Below are 15,874 nucleotides of genomic sequence, written 5' to 3'. Positions count from 1 at the left end.
TTTTGCACATGGTTAAGGCACTTTAACTCCAACAAATAAAACCAACAAATCAATGACTTATATTCTATGACTTATCTTCAACTCCATATAAGAGGTATTTCAAGCTGCAGCTTCTGCTTACGGCCATACCAGCCTGGATGCGCCCGATCTCGTCTGATCTCGGAAGCTAAGCAGGGTCGGGCCTGGTTAGTACTTGGATGGGAGACCGCCTGGGAATACCAGGTGCTGTAAGCTTTTTCAACCAGCAGAGAGCGCTCTCGCTTAATCTACCCACACATATTTCAACGTGGTAAGAGCGACAGCTCACGTCCAAAAGTGTTTTTCACATGGTTAAGGCACTAACTCCAACAAATAAGCGCTTCTAAATTATTATCACCAACAAATCAATGACTTATATTATATGACTTATCTTCAACTCCATATAAGAGGTATTTCAAGCAGCAGCTTCTGCTTACGGCCATACCAGCCTGGATGTGCCCGATCTTGTCTGATCTCGGAAGCTAAGCATGGGTCGGGCCTGGTTAGTACTTGGATGGGAGACCGCCTGGGAATACCAGGTGCTGTAAGCATTTTCAACCAGCAGAGAGCGCTCTCGCTTAATCTACCCACACATATTTCAACGTGGTAACAGCGACAGCTCACGTCCTAAAGTGTTTTGCACATGGTTAAGGCACTTTAAACCCAACAAATAAGCGCTTCTAAATTATTATCACCAACAAATCAATGACTTATATTATATGACTTATCTTCAACTCCATATAAGAGGTATTTCAAGCTGCAGCTTCAGCTTACGGCCAGACCAGCCTGGATGCGCCCGATCTCGTCTGATCTCGGAAGATAAGCAGGGTCGGGCCTGGTTAGTACTTGGATAGGAGACCGCCTGGGAATATCAGGTGCTGTAAGCTTTTTCAACCAGCAGAGAGCGCTCTCGCTTAATCTACCCACACATATTTCAACGTGGTAACAGCGACAGCTCACGTCCTAAAGTGTTTTGCACATGGTTAAGGCACTTTAACTCCAACAAATAAAACCAACAAATCAATGACTTATATTCTATGACTTATCTTCAACTCCATATAAGAGGTATTTCAAGCAGCAGATTCTGCTTACGGCCATACCAGCCTGGATGCGCCCGATCTCGTCTGATCTTGGAAGCTAAGCAGGGTCGGGCCTGGTTAGTACTTGGATGGGAGACCGCCTGGGAATACCAGGTGCTGTAAGCATTTTCAACCAGCAGAGAGCGCTCTCGCTTAATCTACCCACACATATTTCAACGTGGTAAGAGCGACAGCTCACGTCCAAAAGTGTTTTTCACATGGTTAAGGCACTAACTCCAACAAATAAGCGCTTCTAAATTATTATCACCAACAAATCAATGACTTATATTATATGACTTATCTTCAACTCCATATAAGAGGTATTTCAAGCAGCAGCTTCTGCTTACGGCCATACCAGCCTGGATGTGCCCGATCTTGTCTGATCTCGGAAGCTAAGCATGGGTCGGGCCTGGTTAGTACTTGGATGGGAGACCGCCTGGGAATACCAGGTGCTGTAAGCATTTTCAACCAGCAGAGAGCGCTCTCGCTTAATCTACCCACACATATTTCAACGTGGTAACAGCGACAGCTCACGTCCTAAAGTGTTTTGCACATGGTTAAGGCACTTTAAACCCAACAAATAAGCGCTTCTAAATTATTATCACCAACAAATCAATGACTTATATTATATGACTTATCTTCAACTCCATATAAGAGGTATTTCAAGCTGCAGCTTCAGCTTACGGCCAGACCAGCCTGGATGCGCCCGATCTCGTCTGATCTCGGAAGATAAGCAGGGTCGGGCCTGGTTAGTACTTGGATAGGAGACCGCCTGGGAATATCAGGTGCTGTAAGCTTTTTCAACCAGCAGAGAGCGCTCTCGCTTAATCTACCCACACATATTTCAACGTGGTAACAGCGACAGCTCACGTCCTAAAGTGTTTTGCACATGGTTAAGGCACTTTAACTCCAACAAATAAAACCAACAAATCAATGACTTATATTCTATGACTTATCTTCAACTCCATATAAGAGGTATTTCAAGCAGCAGATTCTGCTTACGGCCATACCAGCCTGGATGCGCCCGATCTCGTCTGATCTTGGAAGCTAAGCAGGGTCGGGCCTGGTTAGTACTTGGATGGGAGACCGCCTGGGAATACCAGGTGCTGTAAGCATTTTCAACCAGCAGAGAGCGCTCTCGCTTAATCTACCCACACATATTTCAACGTGGTAACAGCGACAGCTCACGTCCTAAAGTGTTTTGCACATGGTTAAGGCACTTTAACTCCAACAAATAAAACCAACAAATCCTTGACTTATATTCTATGACTTATCTTCAACTCCATATAAGAGGTATTTCAAGCAGCAGATTCTGCTTACGGCCATACCAGCCTGGATGCGCCTGATCTCGTCTGATCTCGGAAGCTAAGCAGGTTCGGGCCTGGTTAGTACTTGGATGGGAGACTGCCTCGGAATACCAGGTGCTGTAAGCATTTTCAACCAGCAGAGAGCGCTCTCGCTTAATCTACCCACACATATTTCAACGTGGTAACAGCGACAGCTCACGTCCTAAAGTGTTTTGCACATGGTTAAGGCACTTTAACTCCAACAAATAAACGCTTCTAAATTATTATCACCAACAAATCAATGACTTATATTATATGACTTATCTTCAACTCCATATAAGAGGTATTTCAAGCAGCAGCTTCTGCTTACGGCCATACCAGCCTGGATGCGCCCGATCTCGTCTGATCTCGGAAGCTAAGCAGGGTTGGGCCTGGTTAGTACTTGGATGGGAGACCGCCTGGGAATACCATGTGCTGTAAGCATTTTCAACCAGCAGAGAGCGCTCTCGCTTAATCTACCCACACATATTTCAACGTGGTAACAGCAACAGCTCACGTCCTAAAGTTTTTTGCACATGGTTAAGGCACTTTAACTCCAACAAATAAAACCAACAAATCAATGACTTATATTCTATGACTTATCTTCAACTCCATATAAGAGGTATTTCAAGCTGCAGCTTCTGCTTACGGCCATACCAGCCTGGATGCACCCGATCTCGTCTGGGGCCTGTACTACGAAGCAAGTTCAACATATCCAGGATATCTTTTCCTTATCCAGATTCACTAAGCGGGACAATTGCAATCACGCTAAGCGGTCACACGACAGTGGTTATCAACTCGGTATATCAACCCAGGTTTCTCCAATCTGGATATGAGCGCGTGCACATAAAAGGGGCGGTGTTTTCAGCGCATGACCAATCGCAAGCATGGAGAAGTCCGCTGTCAGAGCCGCTTATTTCAGTAGCGAAGAGCAAACTATAATTTTACGGAAATATGATGAGTATAGGCATATAATACAGGCAAAAAGCAACACAGTTGCAGCTGCAAAATGCAGGAAAGACAGCTGGCAAAAGATCGCTGACTGTATAAATGTGTAAATTCATAGGGATATAAACATATATTTGAATATTCTGGGAATCTTAATCTTAAACTGTAAACCATGATCAGCAATATTAAAATAATAAAAGGCTTGCAATATTTCAGTTGATTTGTAATGAATCCAGAATGTATGACATTTTTTTGTTTTTTGTGTTTGCATTACAGAAAATCACAATATTCTAATTTTCTGAGACAGTCCTGTATATATTGGTTCTATAACTATTGTTGTTGACCGATAACTTGTGCTAATGCTGTACCAAAGAATTGGGTTTTTTTATTTATTTTATTTTATTTTTTATTTTTTCAGGAGGGGGGTGTTTAGTATTTTAAAGTGACTTCTCAGAATGTTCGAGGGACGAAATTGAAAATCCCTTTTTTGCTATCCCCTTACAAATGCATCTTCTTTTTGATTTCTTCTTGATTTATTTATTTAATTGGTATTAGTTTTGGATTGACTGTACATCGGATTTTGGGTGATGATTTGTTTTATTTATTCATTGATTGATTTATTTTTTATTTTCTCCTCCACCTCTTTTTTCTTTTTTTCCTTTTTTCCTTTTTTTTGATTTTTTTGGATCGTTCATACAGGGAAAGCAAAGGGGTTTTGGTGGCCCTGAATTAAACCTGAAGTTACCTCGCTAACCCCAAATCCCGCTTCGTAGTACAGGCCCCTGATCTCGGAAGCTAAGCAGGGTCGGGCCTGGTTAGTACTTGGATGGGAGACCGCCTGGGAATACCAGGTGCTGTAAGCTTTTTCAACCAGCAGAGAGCGCTCTCGCTTAATCTACCCACACATATTTCAACGTGGTAACAGCGACAGCTCACGTCCTAAAGTGTTTTGCACATGGTTAAGGCACTTTAACTCCAACAAATAAGTGCTTCTAAATTATTATCACCAACAAATCAATGACTTATATTATATGACTTATCTTCAACTCCATATAAGAGGTATTTCAAGCTGCAACTTCAGCTTACGGCCATACCAGCCTGGATGCGCCCGATCTCGTCTGATCTCGGAAGCTAAGCAGGGTCGGGCCCGGTTAGTACTTGGATGGGAGACCGCCTCAGAATACCAGGTGCTGTAAGCTTTTTCAACCAGCAGAGAACGCTCTCGCTTAATCTACCCACACATATTTCAACGTGGTAACAGCGACAGCTCACGTCCTAAAGTGTTTTGCACATGGTTAAGGCACTTTAATTCCAAACAAATAAAACCAACAAATAAATGACTTATATTCTATGACTTATCTTCAACTCCATATAAGAGGTATTTCAAGCTGCTGCTTCTGCTTACGGCCATACCAGCCTGGATGCGCCCGATCTCGTCTGATCTCGGAAGCTAAGCAGGGTCGGGCCTAGTTAGTAGTTGGATGGGAGACCGCCTGGGAATACCAGGTGCTGTAAGCATTTTCAACCAGCAGAGAGCGCTCTCGCTTAATCTACCCACACATATTTCAACGTGGTAACAGCGACAGCTCACGTCCAAAAGTGTTTTTCACATGGTTAAGGCACTTTAACTCCAACAAATAAGTGCTTCTAAATTATTATCACCAACAAATCAATGACTTATATTATATGACTTATCTTCAACTCCATATAAGAGGTATTTCAAGCAGCAGCTTCTGCTTACGGCCATACCAGCCTGGATGCGCCCGATCTCGTCTGATCTCGGAAGCTAAGCAGGGTCGGGCCTTGTTAGTACTTGGATGGGAGACTGCTGGGAATACCAGGTGCTGTAAGCATTTTCAACCAGCAGAGAGCGCTCTCGCTTAATCTACCCACACATATTTCAACGTGGTAACAGCGACAGCTCACGTCCTAAAGTGTTTTGCACATGGTTAAGGCACTTTAACTCCAACAAATAAGCGCTTCTAAATTATTATCACCAACAAATCAATGACTTGTATTATATACTTATCTTCAACTCCATATAAGAAGTATTTCAAGCTGCAGCTTCAGCTTACGGCCATACCAGCCTGGATGCGCCCGATCTCGTCTGATCTCGGAAGCTAAGCAGGGTCGGGCCTGGTTAGTACTTGGATGGGAGAATGCCTGGGAATACCAGGTGCTGTAAGCATTTTCAACCAGCAGAGAGCGCTCTCGCTTAATCTACCCACACATATTTCAACGTGGTAACAGCGACAGCTCACGTCCAAAAGTGTTATTCACATGGTTAAGGCACTTTAACTCCAACAAATAAACGCTTCTAAATTATTATCACCAACAAATCAATGACTTATATTATATGACTTATCTTCAACTCCATATAAGAGGTATTTCAAGCTGCAACTTCAGCTTACGGCCATACCAGCCTGGATGCGCCCGATCTCATCTGATCTCGGAAGCTAAGCAGGGTCGGGCCTGGTTAGTACTTGGATGGGAGACCGCCTGGGAATACCAGGTGCTGTAAGCTTTTTCGACCAGCAGAGAACGGTCTCGCTTAATCTAGCCACACATATTTCAACGTGGTAACAGCGACAGCTCACGTCCAAAACTGTTTTGCACATGGTTAAGGCACTTTAACTCCAACAAATAAGCGCTTCTAAATTATTATCACCAACAAATCAATGACTTATATTATATGACTTATCTTCAACTCCATATAAGAGGTATTTCAAGCAGCAGCTTCTGCTTACGGCCATACCAGCCTGGACGTGCCCGATCTTGTCTGATCTCGGAAGCTAAGCAGGGTCTGGCCTGGTTAGTACTTGGATGGGAGACCGCCTGGGAATACCAGGTGCTGTAAGCATTTTCAACCAGCAGAGAGCGCTCTCGCTTAATCTACCCACACATATTTCAACGTGGTAACAGCGACAGCTCACGTCCTAAAGTGTTTTGCACATGGTTAAGGCACTTTAACTCCAACAAATAAGCGCTTCTAAATTATTATCACCAACAAATCAATGACTTATATTATATGACTTATCTTCAACTCCATATAAGAGGTATTTCAAGCTGCTGCTTCTGCTTACGGCCATACCAGCCTGGATGCGCCCGATCTCGTCTGATCTCGGAAGCTAAGCAGGGTCGGGCCTGGTTAGTACTTGGATGGGAGACCGCCTGGGAATATCAGGTACTGTAAGCTTTTTCAACCAGCAGAGAGCGCTCTCGCTTAATCTACCCACACATATTTCAACGTGGTAACAGCGACAGCTCACGTCCTAAAGTGTTTTGCACATGGTTAAGGCACTTTAACTCCAACAAATAAAACCAACAAATCAATGACTTATATTCTATGACTTATCTTCAACTCCATATAAGAGGTATTTCAAGCAGCAGATTCTGCTTACGGCCATACCAGCCTGGATGCGCCCGATCTCGTCTGATCTCGGAAGCTAAGCAGGGTCGGGCCTGGTTAGTACTTGGATGGGAGACCGCCTCGGAATACCAGGTGCTGTAAGCATTTTCAACCAGCAGAGAGCGCTCTCGCTTAATCTACCTACACATATTTCAACGTGGTAACAGCGACAGCTCACGTCCTAAAGTGTTTTGCACATGGTTAAGGCACTTTAACTCCAACAAATAAGCGCTTCTAAATTATTATCACCAACAAATCAATGACTTGTATTATATGACTTATCTTCAACTCCATATAAGAAGTATTTCAAGCTGCAGCTTCGGCTTATGGCCATACCAGCCTGGATGCGCCCGATCTCGTCTGATCTCGGAAGCTAAGCAGCGTAGGGCGTGGTTAGTACTTGGATGGGAGACCGCCTGGGAATACCAGGTGCTGTAAGCTTTTTCAACCAGCAGAGAGCGCTCTCGCTTAATCTACCCACACATATTTCAACGTGGTAAGAGCGACAGCTCACGTCCTAAAGTGTTTTGCACATGGTTAAGGCACTTTAACTCCAACAAATAAAACCAACAAATCAATGACTTATATTCTATGACTTATCTTCAACTCCATATCAGAGGTATTTCAAGCTGCAGCTTCTGCTTACGGCCATACCAGCCTGGATGAGCCCGATCTAGTCTGATCTCGGAAGCTAAGCAGGGTCGGGCCTGGTTAGTACTTGGATGGGAGACCGACTGGGAATACCAGGTGCTGTAAGCTGTTTCAACCAGCAGAGAATGGTCTTGCTTAATCTAGCCACACATATTTCAACGTGGTAACAGCGACAGCTCACGTCCTAAAGTGTTTTGCACATGGTTAAGGCACTTTAACTCCAACAAATAAAACCAACAAATCAATGACTTATATTCTATGACTTATCTTCAACTCCATATCAGAGGTATTTCAAGCTGCAGCTTCTGCTTACGGCCATACCAGCCTGGATGCGCCCGATCTCATCTGATCTCGGAAGCTAAGCAGGGTCGGGCCTGGTTAGTACTTGGATGGGAGACCGCCTGGGAATACCAGGTGCTGTAAGCATTTTCAACCAGCAGAGAGCGCTCTCGCTTAATCTACCCACACAAATTTCAACGTGGTAACAGCGACAGCTCATGTCCTAAAGTGTTTTGCACATGGTTAAGGCACTTTAACTCCAACAAATAAGCGCTTCTAAATTCTTATCACCAAGAAATCAATGACTTATATTCTATGACTTATCTTCAACTCCATATAAGAGGTATTTCAAGCAGCAGATTCTGCTTACGGCCATACCAGCCTGGATGCGCCTGATCTCATCTGATCTCGGAAGCTAAGCAGGGTCGAGCCTGGTTAGTACTTGGATGGGAGACCGCCTGGGAATACCAGGTGTTGGACTATTGGACTAATATGATTATGAATTCATGACATATGTGAGTGGGTGAACATTTCTCTTGGGCCAGTAAAGGGCCGAAGCCAAGCCAAAGTTTATTCTGCATGACTCCAGACCAGATAACAGACTCCATGGGGTTTACGACACCTGGGAGGGGGGTCAGGCGCAGTATAGCCCCCACAAACCCAGCAGGGTTCCTGCCAGACCTGGAGGAACAAAGGAAAAGACAACGCAAAGGGACCAGGGACAGACTCCCTGGGGTGACGACACCAGGGGGGGTCAGACTAAATGGAGCCCCAGGAAGCAAGCTCTGAAGGGGGGGACTGTCCCTCTCAGTAAAACCGCCCCAAGCCCAAAAGCGGGAAGCACCCAATCACTTGCCAGGGGCTGGTGACATCACGCAGCCCGCGAAACTCAAAAGCTCCCTTCCTGCCCAGTGCTCACTCTCTCCCTCAGCCAGCGGACCGGACAAGACGTGCCTGCCGACGGTGCAGCCGCTGCCGCATCTACTCCCCGAGAGCCTGGGGTGGGGGGGGAGCCGTTCCGGACCTGCATTAACAGGCCGGGCGTAAAATCCGATACCAGAGCACGGCGCTCTCAACTCTTTCTGTCTGCTAACTCCTTTCTTCCTTTGAGCACTTTCTCCACACCAGGGACCGTGCGTCCAGGAAGATTGCTCCGCCAGAACCCGCTGTAGAAGCTCCAGCCTTGGACCCGCGAACCCCTCCCGCAGCCCTGCGACACACAAGGGACGTGAGCCGACGTTCCGAAGGAGGAACCGGCCCCCCCGTCGCAACGAGGCCGGTGTTGAGGCCGCGGTCAGGACCAGAGAGCCGGCGTGAGGCGCCGCTGCAGCAACTGTTGCCCTTTTCTTTTTGAAGTAGGAGCAGGACAGAGACTGAGGGACCGCTCGCTATCGGAGCATCCCCGCCAGAAGCGATCGGCGGTGGGGTCAAAGCTGAACCGGACCTCTCCGACACCGGGAACCCCGGCAGGAACCCGGTCACCACCGACAGAGCCCGCAGATCCAGGATCCAGAGGAGACGTGAGGTGGCGTTTGGGCGATCAGTCAGTTAGAACGGTGTAAAGCTGAACTTATGTTTAATGAGATTACTGTATGCGTATTACTGTACGTTATCATTATTGTGTTCTTTATCATCTTTATTATTATTACATTTGATTCTTTTCTTTTCATTCCATGCATTTAACGTTTATGTTTCATTTTATTGATTGTTGTTTTTCTTGTTAGTTAATGGTTTTATAATAATGTCGTGTGCCATCAGATTTATTCGGGTAGTTATTTACATCCCTTTTGATACCCGTATGTAAATAAATTCTGATTGATTTCTTTATGAGTGGTTGTTATTTCATGCAAGATTTGGTCACAAATTGATTTGTTTAAGCAGAGCCTAGTGTTCGGACATCACGCCTTCACTGTTATTCTGTAAGATTTGCTGTTCTGCAGGATAATTCAAAAATCATATGAGACTGATTTTCTGCTGTTTTAGTTATCGAATTCCACCGGAGTAAGGCCCCGGCGGTGGTGCCCCTACGAGAATTATCATTTTTGATAATACAATTTGATAAATAGTCAACTTTATTAATTATTAATAATTCTTTAATAGAATTATCATTAGCCTTGATAACTGGACAGCCAAGCTACCTATGAGTTGCACAACACAGGTGCTGTAAGCTTTTTCAACCAGCAGAGAGCGCTCTCGCTTAATCTACCCACACATATTTCAACGTGGTAACAGCGACAGCTCACGTCCTAAAGTGTTTTGCACATGGTTAAGGCACTTTAACTCCAACAAATAAGTGCTTCTAAATTATTATCACCAACAAATCAATGACTTATATTATATGACTTATCTTCAACTCCATATAAGAGGTATTTCAAGCAGCAGCTTCTGCTTACGGCCATACCAGCCTGGATGCGCCCGATCTCGTCTGATCTCGGAAGCTAAGCAGGGTCGGGCCTGGTTAGTACTTGGATGGGAGAACGCCTGGGAATACCAGGTGCTGTAAGCATTTTCAACCAGCAGAGAGCGCTCTCGCTTAATCTACCCACACATATTTCAACGTGGTAACAGCGACAGCTCACGTCCAAAAGTGTTTTTCACATGGTTAAGGCACTTTAACTCCAACAAAAAAAACGCTTCTAAATTATTATCACCAACAAATCAATGACTTATATTATATGACTTATCTTCAACTCCATATAAGAGGTATTTCAAGCAGCAGCTTCTGCTTACGGCCATACCAGCCTGGATGCGCCCGATCTCGTCTGATCTCGGAAGCTAAGCAGGGTCGGGCCTGGTTAGTACTTGGATGGGAGACCGCCTGGGAATACCAGGTGCTGTAAGCATTTTCAACCAGCAGAGAGCGCTCTCGCTTAATCTACCCACACATATTTCAACGTGGTAACAGCAACAGCTCACGTCCTAAAGTGTTTTGCACATGGTTAAGGCACTTTAACTCCAACAAATAAAACCAACAAATCAATGACTTATATTCTATGACTTATCTTCAACTCCATATAAGAGGTATTTCAAGCTGCAACTTCAGCTTACGGCCATACCAGCCTGGATGCGCCCGATCTCATCTGATCTCGGAAGCTAAGCAGGGTCGGGCCTGGTTAGTACTTGGATGGGAGACCGCCTGGGAATACCAGGTGCTGTAAGCTTTTTCAACCAGCAGAGAGCGCTCTCGCTTAATCTACCCACACATATTTCAACGTGGTAACAGCGACAGCTCACGTCCTAAAGTGTTTTGCACATGGTTAAGGCACTTTAACTCCAACAAATAAGCGCTTCTAAATTATTATCACCAACAAATCAATGACTTGTATTATATACTTATCTTCAACTCCATATAAGAAGTATTTCAAGCTGCAGCTTCAGCTTACGGCCATACCAGCCTGGATGCGCCCGATCTCGTCTGATCTCGGAAGCTAAGCAGGGTCGAGCCTGGTTAGTACTTGAATGGGAGACCGCCTGGGAATACCAGGTGCTGTAAGCTTTTTCAACCAGCAGAGAGCGCTCTCGCTTAATCTACCCACACATATTTCAACGTGGTAAGAGCGACAGCTCACGTCCTAAAGTGTTTTGCACATGGTTAAGGCACTTTAACTCCAACAAATAAGCGCTTCTAAATTATTATCACCAACAAATCAATGACTTATATTATATGACTTATCTTCAACTCCATATAAGAGGTATTTCAAGCTGCAGCTTCAGCTTACGGCCATACCTGCCTGGATGCGCCCGATCTCATCTGATCTCGGAAGCTAAGCAGGGTCGGGCCTGGTTAGTACTTGGATGGGAGACCGCCTGGGAATATCAGGTGCTGTAAGCTTTTTCAACCAGCAGAGAGCGCTCTCGCTTAATCTACCCACACATATTTCAACGTGGTAACAGCGACAGCTCACGTCCTAAAGTGTTTTGCACATGGTTAAGGCACTTTAACTCCAACAAATAAGCGCTTCTAAATTATTATCACCAACAAATCAATGACTTGTATTATATACTTATCTTCAACTCCATATAAGAAGTATTTCAAGCTGCAGCTTCAGCTTACGGCCATACCAGCCTGGATGCGCCCGATCTCGTCTGATCTCGGAAGCTAAGCAGGGTCGAGCCTGGTTAGTACTTGAATGGGAGACCGCCTGGGAATACCAGGTGCTGTAAGCTTTTTCAACCAGCAGAGAGCGCTCTCGCTTAATCTACCCACACATATTTCAACGTGGTAAGAGCGACAGCTCACGTCCTAAAGGGTTTTGCACATGGTTAAGGCACTTTAACTCCAACAAATAAGCGCTTCTAAATTATTATCACCAACAAATCAATGACTTATATTATATGACTTATCTTCAACTCCATATAAGAGGTATTTCAAGCAGCAGCTTCTGCTTACGGCCATACCAGCCTGGATGCGCCCGATCTTGTCTGATCTCGGAAGCTAAGCAGGGTCGGGCCCGGTTAGTACTTGGATGGGAGACCGCCTGGGAATACCAGGTGCTGTAAGCATTTTCAACCAGCAGAGAGCGCTCTCGCTTAATCTACCCACACATATTTCAACGTGGTAACAGCGACAGCTCACGTCCTAAAGTGTTTTGCACATGGTTAAGGCACTTTAACTCCAACAAATAAGCGCTTCTAAATTATTATCACCAACAAATCAATGACTTATATTATATGACTTATCTTCAACTCCATATAAGAGGTATTTCAAGCTGCAGCTTCAGCTTACGGCCATACCTGCCTGGATGCGCCCGATCTCGTCTGATCTCGGAAGCTAAGCAGGGTCGGGCCTGGTTAGTACTTGGATGGGAGACCGCCTGGGAATATCAGGTGCTGTAAGCTTTTTCAACCAGCAGAGAGCGCTCTCGCTTAATCTACCCACACATATTTCAACGTGGTAACAGCGACAGCTCACGTCCTAAAGTGTTTTGCACATGGTTAAGGCACTTTAACTCCAACAAATAAAACCAACAAATCAATGACTTATATGCTATGACTTATCTTCAACTCCATATAAAAGGTATTTCAAGCTGCAGCTTCTGCTTACGGCCATACCAGCCTGGATGCGCCCGATCTCGTCTGATCTCGGAAGCTAAGCAGGGTCGGGCCTGGTTAGTACTTGGATGGGAGACCGCCTGGGAATACCAGGTGCTGTAAGCTTTTTCAACCAGCAGAGAGCGCTCTCGCTTAATCTACCCACACATATTTCAACGTGGTAACAGCGACAGCTCACGTCCTAAAGTGTTTTTCACATGGTTAAGGCACTTTAACTCCAACAAATATGCGCTTCTAAATTATTATCACCAACAAATCAATGACTTATATTATATGACTTATCTTCAACTCCATATAAGAGGTATTTCAAGCTGCAGCTTCAGCTAATGGCCATACCAGCCTGGATGCGCCCGATCTCGTCTGATCTCGGAAGCTAAGCAGGGTCAGGCCTGGTTAGGACTTGGATGGGAGACCGCCTGGGAATATCAGGTGCTGTAAGCTTTTTCAACCAGCAGAGAGCGCTCTCGCTTAATCTACCCACACATATTTCAACGTGGTAACAGCGACAGCTCACGTCCTAAAGTGTTTTGCACATGGTTAAGGCACTTTAACTCCAACAAATAAAACCAACAAATCGCTGACTTATATTCTATGACTTATCTTCAACTCCATATAAGAGGTATTTCAAGCAGCAGATTCTGCTTACGGCCATACCAGCCTGGATGCGCCCGATCTCGTCTGATCTCGGAAGCTAAGCAGGGTCGGGCCTGGTTAGTACTTGGATGGGAGACCGCCTCGGAATACCAGGTGCTGTAAGCATTTTCAACCAGCAGAGAGCGCTCTCGCTTAATCTACCTACACATATTTCAAAGTGGTAACAGCGACAGCTCACGTCCTAAAGTGTTTTGCACATGGTTAAGGCACTTTAACTCCAACAAATAAGCGCTTCTAAATTATTATCACCAACAAATCAATGACTTGTATTATATGACTTATCTTCAACTCCATATAAGAAGTATTTCAATCTGCAGCTTCAGCTTACGGCCATACCAGCCTGGATGCGCCCGATCTCTTCTGATCTCGGAAGCTAAGCAGGGTAGGGCCTGGTTAGTACTTGGATGGGAGACCGCCTGGGAATACCAGGTGCTGTAAGCTTTTTCAACCAGCAGAGAGCGCTCTCGCTTAATCTACCCACACATATTTCAACGTGGTAAGAGCGACAGCTCACGTCCAAAAGTGTTTTGCACATGGTTAAGGCACTTTAACTCCAACAAATAAAACCAACAAATCAATGAATTATATTCTATGACTTATCTTCAACTCCATATAAGAGGTATTTCAAGCTGCAGCTTCTGCTTACGGCCATACCAGCCTGGATGCGCCCGATCTCGTCTGATCTCGGAAGCTAAGCAGGGTCGGGCCTGGTTAGTACTTGGATGGGAGACCGCCTGGGAATACCAGGTGCTGTAAGCTTTTTCAACCAGCAGAGAGCGCTCTCGCTTAATCTATCCACACATATTTCAACGTGGTAACAGCGACAGCTCACGTCCAAAAGTGTTTTTCACATGGTTAAGGCACTTTAACTCCAACAAATAAGCGCTTCTAAATTATTATCACCAACAAATCAATGACTTATATTATATGACTTATCTTCAACTCCATATAAGAGGTATTTCAAGCTGCAGCTTCTGCTTACGGCCATACCAGCCTGGATGCGCCCGATCTCGTCTGATCTCGGAAGCTAAGCAGGGTCGGGCCTGGTTAGTACTTGGATGGGAGACCGCCTGGGAATACCAGGTGCTGTAAGCTTTTTCAACCAGCAGAGAGCGCTCTCGCTTAATCTACCCACACATATTTCAACGTGGTAACAGCGACAGCTCACGTCCAAAAGTGTTTTTCACATGGTTAAGGCACTTTAACTCCAACAAATAAGCGCTTCTAAGTTATTATCACCAACAAATCAATGACTTATATTATATGACTTATCTTCAACTCCATATAAGAGGTATTTCAAGCAGCAGCTTCTGCTTACGGCCATACCAGCCTGGATGCGCCCGATCTTGTCTGACCTCGGAAGCTAAGCAGGGTCGGGCCTGGTTAGTACTTGGATGGGAGACCGCCTGGGAATACCAGGTGCTGTAAGCTTTTTCAACCAGCAGAGAGCGCTCTCGCTTAATCTACCCACACATATTTCAACGTGGTAACAGCGACAGCTCACGTCCTAAAGTGTTTTGCACATGGTTAAGGCACTTTAACTCCAACAAATAAGCGCTTCTAAATTATTATCACCAACAAATCAATGACTTATATTCTATGACTTATCTTCAACTCCATATAAGAGGTATTTCAAGCTGCACCTTCAGCTTACGGCCATACCAGCCTGGATGCGCCCGATCTCGCCCGATCTCGTCTGATCTCGGAAGCTAAGCAGGGTCGGGCCGGGTTAGTACTTGGATGGGAGACCGCCTGGGAATATCAGGTGCTGTAAGCTTTTTCAACCAGCAGAGAGCGCTCTCGCTTAATCTACCCACATATATTTCAACGTGGTAACAGCGACAGCTCACGTCCTAAAGTGTTTTGCACATGGTTAAGGCACTTTAACTCCAACAAATATGCGCTTCTAAATTATTATCACCAACAAATCAATGACTTATATTATATGACTTATCTTCAACTCCATATAAGAAGTATTTCAAGCTGCAGCTTCACCTTATGGCCATACCAGCCTGGATGCGCCCGATCTCGTCTGATCTCGGAAGCTAAGCAGGGTCAGGCCTGGTTAGGACTTGGATGGGAGACCGCCTGGGAATATCAGGTGCTGTAAGCTTTTTCAACCAGCAGAGAGCGCTCTCGCTTAATCTACCCACACATATTTCAACGTGGTAACAGCGACAGCTCACGTCCTAAAGTGTTTTGCACATGGCTAAGGCACTTTAACTCCAACAAATAAAACCAACAAATCAATGACTTATATTCTATGACTTATCTTCAACTCCATATAAGAGGTATTTCAAGCAGCAGCTTCTGCTTACGGCCATACCAGCCTGGATGCGCCCGATCTCGTCTGATCTCGGAAGCTAAGCAGGGTCGGGCCTGGTTAGTACCTGGATGGGAGACCGCCTGGGAATACCAGGTGCTGTAAGCTTTTTCAACCAGCAGAGAGCGCTCTCGCT

At 45.2% G+C, this 15,874-nt stretch overlaps 34 non-coding genes and 5 pseudogenes across 34 annotated transcripts; all 39 read left to right on the top strand.

The window, feature by feature from the left end:
* The first annotated feature begins 115 nt into the window (after positions 1-115).
* Positions 116-234, top strand: LOC133426592 (5S ribosomal RNA). Its single transcript, XR_009771885.1, has one exon. It is a non-coding gene; the product is annotated as a 5S ribosomal RNA (ribosomal RNA).
* A 215-nt stretch (positions 235-449) lies between these two features.
* Positions 450-569, top strand: LOC133426506 (5S ribosomal RNA). The gene has a single exon (XR_009771824.1). It is a non-coding gene; the product is annotated as a 5S ribosomal RNA (ribosomal RNA).
* Positions 570-786: 217 nt separating this feature from the next.
* On the top strand, positions 787-905 carry LOC133426444 (5S ribosomal RNA). Its single transcript, XR_009771770.1, has one exon. It is a non-coding gene; the product is annotated as a 5S ribosomal RNA (ribosomal RNA).
* A 199-nt stretch (positions 906-1,104) lies between these two features.
* On the top strand, positions 1,105-1,223 carry LOC133426835 (5S ribosomal RNA). Its single transcript, XR_009772121.1, has one exon. It is a non-coding gene; the product is annotated as a 5S ribosomal RNA (ribosomal RNA).
* Positions 1,224-1,438: 215 nt separating this feature from the next.
* LOC133426505 (5S ribosomal RNA) lies at positions 1,439-1,558 on the top strand. Its single transcript, XR_009771823.1, has one exon. It is a non-coding gene; the product is annotated as a 5S ribosomal RNA (ribosomal RNA).
* A 217-nt stretch (positions 1,559-1,775) lies between these two features.
* LOC133426443 (5S ribosomal RNA) lies at positions 1,776-1,894 on the top strand. Its single transcript, XR_009771769.1, has one exon. It is a non-coding gene; the product is annotated as a 5S ribosomal RNA (ribosomal RNA).
* A 199-nt stretch (positions 1,895-2,093) lies between these two features.
* Positions 2,094-2,212, top strand: LOC133426834 (5S ribosomal RNA). The gene has a single exon (XR_009772120.1). It is a non-coding gene; the product is annotated as a 5S ribosomal RNA (ribosomal RNA).
* Positions 2,213-2,411: 199 nt separating this feature from the next.
* On the top strand, positions 2,412-2,530 carry LOC133426965 (5S ribosomal RNA). Its single transcript, XR_009772243.1, has one exon. It is a non-coding gene; the product is annotated as a 5S ribosomal RNA (ribosomal RNA).
* A 217-nt stretch (positions 2,531-2,747) lies between these two features.
* On the top strand, positions 2,748-2,866 carry LOC133426852 (5S ribosomal RNA). Its single transcript, XR_009772137.1, has one exon. It is a non-coding gene; the product is annotated as a 5S ribosomal RNA (ribosomal RNA).
* A 1,584-nt stretch (positions 2,867-4,450) lies between these two features.
* On the top strand, positions 4,451-4,569 carry LOC133426861 (5S ribosomal RNA). Its single transcript, XR_009772145.1, has one exon. It is a non-coding gene; the product is annotated as a 5S ribosomal RNA (ribosomal RNA).
* A 200-nt stretch (positions 4,570-4,769) lies between these two features.
* LOC133426341 (5S ribosomal RNA) lies at positions 4,770-4,888 on the top strand. The gene has a single exon (XR_009771672.1). It is a non-coding gene; the product is annotated as a 5S ribosomal RNA (ribosomal RNA).
* Positions 4,889-5,105: 217 nt separating this feature from the next.
* On the top strand, positions 5,106-5,223 carry LOC133426510 (5S ribosomal RNA; annotated as a pseudogene).
* A 216-nt stretch (positions 5,224-5,439) lies between these two features.
* On the top strand, positions 5,440-5,558 carry LOC133426397 (5S ribosomal RNA). The gene has a single exon (XR_009771725.1). It is a non-coding gene; the product is annotated as a 5S ribosomal RNA (ribosomal RNA).
* A 217-nt stretch (positions 5,559-5,775) lies between these two features.
* On the top strand, positions 5,776-5,894 carry LOC133426671 (5S ribosomal RNA). Its single transcript, XR_009771961.1, has one exon. It is a non-coding gene; the product is annotated as a 5S ribosomal RNA (ribosomal RNA).
* Positions 5,895-6,111: 217 nt separating this feature from the next.
* Positions 6,112-6,230, top strand: LOC133426472 (5S ribosomal RNA). Its single transcript, XR_009771795.1, has one exon. It is a non-coding gene; the product is annotated as a 5S ribosomal RNA (ribosomal RNA).
* Positions 6,231-6,447: 217 nt separating this feature from the next.
* Positions 6,448-6,566, top strand: LOC133426844 (5S ribosomal RNA). Its single transcript, XR_009772129.1, has one exon. It is a non-coding gene; the product is annotated as a 5S ribosomal RNA (ribosomal RNA).
* Positions 6,567-6,765: 199 nt separating this feature from the next.
* LOC133426817 (5S ribosomal RNA) lies at positions 6,766-6,884 on the top strand. The gene has a single exon (XR_009772103.1). It is a non-coding gene; the product is annotated as a 5S ribosomal RNA (ribosomal RNA).
* A 217-nt stretch (positions 6,885-7,101) lies between these two features.
* On the top strand, positions 7,102-7,220 carry LOC133426432 (5S ribosomal RNA). Its single transcript, XR_009771758.1, has one exon. It is a non-coding gene; the product is annotated as a 5S ribosomal RNA (ribosomal RNA).
* A 199-nt stretch (positions 7,221-7,419) lies between these two features.
* Positions 7,420-7,538, top strand: LOC133426455 (5S ribosomal RNA). Its single transcript, XR_009771779.1, has one exon. It is a non-coding gene; the product is annotated as a 5S ribosomal RNA (ribosomal RNA).
* A 199-nt stretch (positions 7,539-7,737) lies between these two features.
* On the top strand, positions 7,738-7,856 carry LOC133426784 (5S ribosomal RNA). The gene has a single exon (XR_009772072.1). It is a non-coding gene; the product is annotated as a 5S ribosomal RNA (ribosomal RNA).
* A 217-nt stretch (positions 7,857-8,073) lies between these two features.
* On the top strand, positions 8,074-8,192 carry LOC133426532 (5S ribosomal RNA; annotated as a pseudogene).
* A 1,904-nt stretch (positions 8,193-10,096) lies between these two features.
* LOC133427001 (5S ribosomal RNA) lies at positions 10,097-10,215 on the top strand. The gene has a single exon (XR_009772277.1). It is a non-coding gene; the product is annotated as a 5S ribosomal RNA (ribosomal RNA).
* A 218-nt stretch (positions 10,216-10,433) lies between these two features.
* On the top strand, positions 10,434-10,552 carry LOC133426657 (5S ribosomal RNA). The gene has a single exon (XR_009771947.1). It is a non-coding gene; the product is annotated as a 5S ribosomal RNA (ribosomal RNA).
* Positions 10,553-10,751: 199 nt separating this feature from the next.
* Positions 10,752-10,870, top strand: LOC133426660 (5S ribosomal RNA). The gene has a single exon (XR_009771950.1). It is a non-coding gene; the product is annotated as a 5S ribosomal RNA (ribosomal RNA).
* A 216-nt stretch (positions 10,871-11,086) lies between these two features.
* LOC133426999 (5S ribosomal RNA) lies at positions 11,087-11,205 on the top strand. Its single transcript, XR_009772275.1, has one exon. It is a non-coding gene; the product is annotated as a 5S ribosomal RNA (ribosomal RNA).
* A 217-nt stretch (positions 11,206-11,422) lies between these two features.
* LOC133426686 (5S ribosomal RNA) lies at positions 11,423-11,541 on the top strand. Its single transcript, XR_009771976.1, has one exon. It is a non-coding gene; the product is annotated as a 5S ribosomal RNA (ribosomal RNA).
* Positions 11,542-11,757: 216 nt separating this feature from the next.
* LOC133426998 (5S ribosomal RNA) lies at positions 11,758-11,876 on the top strand. The gene has a single exon (XR_009772274.1). It is a non-coding gene; the product is annotated as a 5S ribosomal RNA (ribosomal RNA).
* A 217-nt stretch (positions 11,877-12,093) lies between these two features.
* LOC133426909 (5S ribosomal RNA) lies at positions 12,094-12,212 on the top strand. Its single transcript, XR_009772190.1, has one exon. It is a non-coding gene; the product is annotated as a 5S ribosomal RNA (ribosomal RNA).
* A 217-nt stretch (positions 12,213-12,429) lies between these two features.
* LOC133426752 (5S ribosomal RNA) lies at positions 12,430-12,548 on the top strand. The gene has a single exon (XR_009772040.1). It is a non-coding gene; the product is annotated as a 5S ribosomal RNA (ribosomal RNA).
* A 199-nt stretch (positions 12,549-12,747) lies between these two features.
* LOC133426591 (5S ribosomal RNA) lies at positions 12,748-12,866 on the top strand. The gene has a single exon (XR_009771884.1). It is a non-coding gene; the product is annotated as a 5S ribosomal RNA (ribosomal RNA).
* Positions 12,867-13,083: 217 nt separating this feature from the next.
* Positions 13,084-13,202, top strand: LOC133426524 (5S ribosomal RNA; annotated as a pseudogene).
* A 199-nt stretch (positions 13,203-13,401) lies between these two features.
* On the top strand, positions 13,402-13,520 carry LOC133426816 (5S ribosomal RNA). The gene has a single exon (XR_009772102.1). It is a non-coding gene; the product is annotated as a 5S ribosomal RNA (ribosomal RNA).
* A 217-nt stretch (positions 13,521-13,737) lies between these two features.
* On the top strand, positions 13,738-13,856 carry LOC133426672 (5S ribosomal RNA). Its single transcript, XR_009771962.1, has one exon. It is a non-coding gene; the product is annotated as a 5S ribosomal RNA (ribosomal RNA).
* A 199-nt stretch (positions 13,857-14,055) lies between these two features.
* LOC133426589 (5S ribosomal RNA) lies at positions 14,056-14,174 on the top strand. Its single transcript, XR_009771882.1, has one exon. It is a non-coding gene; the product is annotated as a 5S ribosomal RNA (ribosomal RNA).
* A 217-nt stretch (positions 14,175-14,391) lies between these two features.
* On the top strand, positions 14,392-14,510 carry LOC133426588 (5S ribosomal RNA). Its single transcript, XR_009771881.1, has one exon. It is a non-coding gene; the product is annotated as a 5S ribosomal RNA (ribosomal RNA).
* Positions 14,511-14,727: 217 nt separating this feature from the next.
* Positions 14,728-14,846, top strand: LOC133426900 (5S ribosomal RNA). The gene has a single exon (XR_009772182.1). It is a non-coding gene; the product is annotated as a 5S ribosomal RNA (ribosomal RNA).
* Positions 14,847-15,063: 217 nt separating this feature from the next.
* On the top strand, positions 15,064-15,192 carry LOC133426449 (5S ribosomal RNA; annotated as a pseudogene).
* Positions 15,193-15,409: 217 nt separating this feature from the next.
* On the top strand, positions 15,410-15,528 carry LOC133426529 (5S ribosomal RNA; annotated as a pseudogene).
* A 199-nt stretch (positions 15,529-15,727) lies between these two features.
* LOC133426650 (5S ribosomal RNA) lies at positions 15,728-15,846 on the top strand. The gene has a single exon (XR_009771940.1). It is a non-coding gene; the product is annotated as a 5S ribosomal RNA (ribosomal RNA).
* Positions 15,847-15,874: the final 28 nt, after the last annotated feature.

The sequence above is a fragment of the Cololabis saira genome, unplaced genomic scaffold, assembly GCF_033807715.1.
Source record: "Cololabis saira isolate AMF1-May2022 unplaced genomic scaffold, fColSai1.1 scf026, whole genome shotgun sequence".
Taxonomy (NCBI): Eukaryota; Metazoa; Chordata; class Actinopteri; order Beloniformes; family Belonidae; genus Cololabis; species Cololabis saira.
The sequence above is the reverse complement of the archived record's forward strand: the minus strand, read 5'-3'. Positions and strand labels throughout refer to the sequence as shown.